This window comes from Triticum dicoccoides, chromosome 1B, assembly GCF_002162155.2.
Source record: "Triticum dicoccoides isolate Atlit2015 ecotype Zavitan chromosome 1B, WEW_v2.0, whole genome shotgun sequence".
In the NCBI taxonomy this organism is placed as follows: Eukaryota; Viridiplantae; Streptophyta; class Magnoliopsida; order Poales; family Poaceae; genus Triticum; species Triticum dicoccoides.
The window spans coordinates 618,872,262-618,877,104 of record NC_041381.1 but is presented as its reverse complement, the minus strand read 5'-3'; the positions used below and the strand labels follow the sequence as shown (position 1 = coordinate 618,877,104).

Sequence of the window (4,843 nt, the reverse complement as noted above, 5' to 3'; positions counted from 1 at the left end):
GTGCAGGCTGCTGACGACGACCAGGAGTAGCTAGGAGGATCCCAGGCAGGAGGCCTGTGCCTCTTTCAATCTGTATCCCAGTTTGTGCTAGCCTTCTTAAGGCAAACTTGTTTAACTTATGTCTGTACTCAAAATTGTTGCTTCCGCTGACTCGTCTATGATCGAGCACTTGTATTCGAGCCCTCGAGGCCCCTGGCTTGTATTATGATGCTTGTATGACTTATTTATGTTTTTAGAGTTGTGTTGTGATATCTTCCCGTGAGTCCCTGATCTTGATCGTACATGTTTGCGTGCATGATTAGTGTACGATTGAATCGGGGGCGTCACAAATGTCATCCGATATTGTCCAATAAAGCATAATAATGTTGAAGCATTTAAATGGCCTAATTGCAACAACAACAACAAAGAGACTTCGCAGTCTAGTGGCATAGCAATAAATATTCCAACAAAATAATATGAACTTATTTGAAATCCGCTTGATGCTACAATGCCTTCCTAGTGGATATAGAAATCATGCGGTCTTCCTCAAGAGAAATCTCTTCTTTTGGATGATGTTACACGACGGGTAAAATGCCAGAGATCTTCTGCTAAGAAAGAACTTCCACATTGAAAACAATAATTGAGTTTTGTTGTGATGATGAGTCGAATGATCATCTTATAACATTACAAGGATACCCCCTATAAAGCAACATGTATTCTATAACGTTTTAATTGTGTGTTGCAAAATTCACAATAGATACGGATATAAGCATCGTAGCATATGCGTTGTAGTTAGTACACATATTGCAACCGTCCACAACTCCAAATAAGGCCCAACGCACTAACCCAGCGTCTTATCTAGCCCGATCCAACTTGGCTAGGTCATTCCCTAGCCCCAGCCTCCTCTATTGTTCGCGACCCTATAGGCTCCCACGCCGGCCGCCGCCCCTCGAGCTATCTGCATCCTGGAGCGCCGCCCCTCACCACTCCCCTGTGATCCTCCGCCCCGGCATGCCGCCCCTCATCAATCCCCTGCGACCTTCAATCTCGGCGCGCCGTCCCTCGTCAACACTCCCCTGCGACCCGGCTTCCCGGTGCGCCGCCCCTGTCAGCGCGCCCCTACGAATCAACTGCGTCTACTATTCCTCCGCACGGGGGCCGGCGGTTGTGGGGAGAGTTGCCGCTACAACCACCCTCGCGATCAAGCTATCGTGGTGAGCCGGGCTGCTTCTCCTCCCCCAATTTTATTCCCCCCATTTCGCTCTGCTTCACTTCAGTCTAGTTGTAAATTGCTACCTACCACTTACCAGTCCCTGATGATGACCAACAGGTTAAATTATAGCTGGTTGGTGCAGAGAGGAGACTCCAGCTGAAGCCCCATGGAAGTGAAACTTGATTGTGCAGTCCTTGATGTCGTGGATTATGTGGTTGACTGATTTCTGCTTACGTCCCAATTTGCCGGCCTAATCAGTCATATGGTCACACTTCTATTGGGAAAATCTTTTTTTTTACCTTATTATTACAGCTCAAGTAGGTGCCGTACTCACTTGTGCCAGTACTTTGTTGTAGTAGTGAGGACTTCTGTAGAAGTGAGAACATCGACGAGTGCCTTATCACCTAACACGGCCATCTACTCAGGTTTGACCACCATAACTTTGATCTTTTTTAGTTGTTATGCAATGGGCTCTGTTCTTTCCAATCAAATCCGCTCGGTGGACTAATTGGTCGCATCACCCTGCATCCACCCATAGTATAAGTGCTAGTCTATTAAATTGCATGCATTATAGTAGCCTAATTAACTTGAACGTGTGATGCTTGAGTTTGTGTGCCAATGTCCGCATTTCTGCAGGTCCACGATTAGTTTAATATCAGCATGGTGGATATATCTTTATACTCAGCGGTTAATATAATTATATGCATATAGTCAGCCTGTGTGATGCATGTGCAAAAGCGTGAGCTCACAGTATAAAAATATGATGGTCCTTAAAGTTTGGTAGATTTTTAATGTATCTTTCTTAATATATTGAGGCACATTTTAAGAAAGGCTTGGAGGAGGATTTTTAATGTACCTTATTAGCCTTTTTTACAATGTTTGAAGAAAATTCTGCGAAGGCTTGGAGGAGGATTCTTGCATTGTTGAAAAACAATATAATTGTTAATTTCTGTTGTACGACGACAGGAACTTAAATCACAAATCAGATATTTACAAGCTAAGCTTTAGGAGTTCATTCATGGTTACAGCCATACTAATATTTTGTTATTTTATGCAGTGTGTAATGGATTTAGAATCCATCAGATTACTATTGTGGTTTCTTAGAGGAAGTTCACATTATAGCTGGTGTAGATGAATTTCTAGAGTTGGCATATAGAGATATACCAGCAAATACAATGGCTAATATCATGTCTTGCATCATGTCAATGCATTGTGAGTTAACAGTTTATTTGTGTTTTTTTGTCTGTAGATTCCAAAGATAAATGGATGATTATATGGGAGTGTGTCAAGTATACTTCTATGATGATGATGTTCCTGTTCATGATGATGATGATGTTGATGATGGAGGCCTTCCATTTTAATAAAGTAGTAGGGGATGTTCTTGTTGGATGATGTTCCTCGGTTAAGTTTTTGATAAGTTGTACGGATGTTGATGGATGCCTTCAGTTTGAGTTTCGTTGTCAAGAAAATATTTAGATTACGTATCACATTTGGATGATGTCCTCGTGTAATATCCATTATTGGAATCCAACAATTTTATCAAATATATGATTTCTTCCTCTCGTGAGTATATTCTTTTTTTGTTCACTTGAAACACGTAATTATAACCATTACATGGAGAGTTATTTTCATTGCTGGCAATAATAATAATTATTATAATAATAATAATAATAATAATAATAATAATAATGACATTATATATGCACATGAAGCGTTGAAAATTCTTCATTGCAAGCAATGGGATCTTGATTCGTATGCATTAAGCACCAACGTATATATGTGTTGCACAAGCATGTTTAATGTGTTGCATTATTGCAACGGTGCCTTTTACCAACGACAGTATAGGCGTTGCACTATGTGCCAGCAACACTGGATAAGGCAACGCATCCCAAACTGTTGGTAAATGCACTAACAACGCATATATGGACTTTTAGATACGGAAAAAAGGGTTGTTATAGTGGGGGTCATGTTGTAGTGTAAATATCTTCTTCAATTTTTTTTGTGTAATTGTGTTTCTCTTAGTTTTACTGGAACACTGACGATGATGTTGTAGAGATGCTCATGGAAGGGAGAGGAGGTTCTCAATTCAATGTTTCAAAGATGCGCAATTGATGGTTGTTCGAGTATTTGTAAGCATGGGAAAGTGTTATTTATTACAACAAGGTCAAAACTTGGAATATTGCATATCATGCTTCAAATCTCACTTTGATACAATCAACAAGAAGGCCAAGCCTGGAAGGGGTATAATCTTAGTTAGACTATTTGTGAACCATCTGTAACATACTATACCTAATATATAGCCATTTTTACATGTTCCACCAACCTTAATGAAAAAGAGTTGTCGTAGGGGTTTCCCAATTGTTGTTGCTCAAACAAAGTTCACACCGTTCAAAAAACGTGTTCGCGCATTTAAAAAAATGCATGAGGTTTAAAAAAGCATTCATAGAGTTATAAGAAATATTCTTGACATTCAAAATATTGTTGGTACCATTCGAAAAAATGTTCATAGGTTTAAAAAGTGTTAATGACATTTTTTTCAATGTTCACAAAAAATTCAAGAATTTTTAAGAAAAAGTTTCATCAGATGTAAAAAGTTTGTTATCTTGTGGCCACAACAATTAATAATTAATACAATATCAACATACATACAAACACTTATTTTTTTAACTAATGAACATACTCAATAATAGAGGGTACACTTCACTAATAAAAATATGAATACAAGTCTATACTCTATCTGATTTGTGACAAACATGTATATGCTCCCTCTCATTATTTAACACGTGACGCAAATCTATTAGTTTTAATAAGGAGAGGACGGTTTGTTTTTCTCTTAATGTTTTGAAACTCGTATTTCTTCTCCACAATGTTCATATTTTTACAAGCTCCCAAATGAACAATAATACTTTACTCACAAATAAATAGTAATACTTTACCCTACATGCAAAATTAGGTTACTACGGTCACCACGTTTAATGAATTGTTTATATTATCTGTCGGAACTTGTCACCAAATGTTTATCACATGGTTCACATTGGAGAATGCTAGCTCGCACCAACAATGATCCTGCACACGGGTTTCTTATCTAGCCACCCTTCTCTCGTGGACCAACAATCCCAATATCATGCTATTTTAGTTCCAATAAAACAACAAGAGGGGTAGAAAAGAAAGCCGGGGAGTTTTCGGAGTTGCTAGAATGGAAGATGTGATCTCATATGGTCAGGAAGTGAAACTACCATAGGATGTCAAGGAGAAGGTGGAAGATGGTGCAGAGGAACCACTGGATTGGCTCCCGGATGGTTGGATCATGGAGTTCAAACATGATTATGATGGCGCCATCTACAATATATGATGTATACTAGCAAAACAGATGCAAAGATAGACGTTGTTAGATATGTTTAACACAGGTTCATGCCCAGTTAGCCCATCTAGCATTGTCGCTGGCCCAAGTCAAGGACAGAAATGAGAACGGTCTATAAAAGGCAGCAAATTGAGCAATTGTGGGTGATTGGTCTGCTCTCTAGCCCTAATCAAGTTGCGCCGACGGCGGCAAAGTTCCTGCCCTAAATAGATTAGATATCTGGCCAGCCCCCAGATTGTCCAACATTCTTGTTCTCATGCCCGTTTAGATCTGAGAAAATAAAGACGAGG

At 39.4% G+C, this 4,843-nt stretch overlaps 1 long non-coding RNA gene across 1 annotated transcript; it reads left to right on the top strand.

Annotated features, from left to right (window-relative positions):
• Positions 1–877: 877 nt before the first annotated feature.
• Positions 878–2,754, top strand: LOC119310273. Its single transcript, XR_005150679.1, has 3 exons — positions 878–1,193; positions 1,310–1,617; positions 2,442–2,754. It is a non-coding gene; the product is annotated as an uncharacterized LOC119310273 (long non-coding RNA).
• Positions 2,755–4,843: the final 2,089 nt, after the last annotated feature.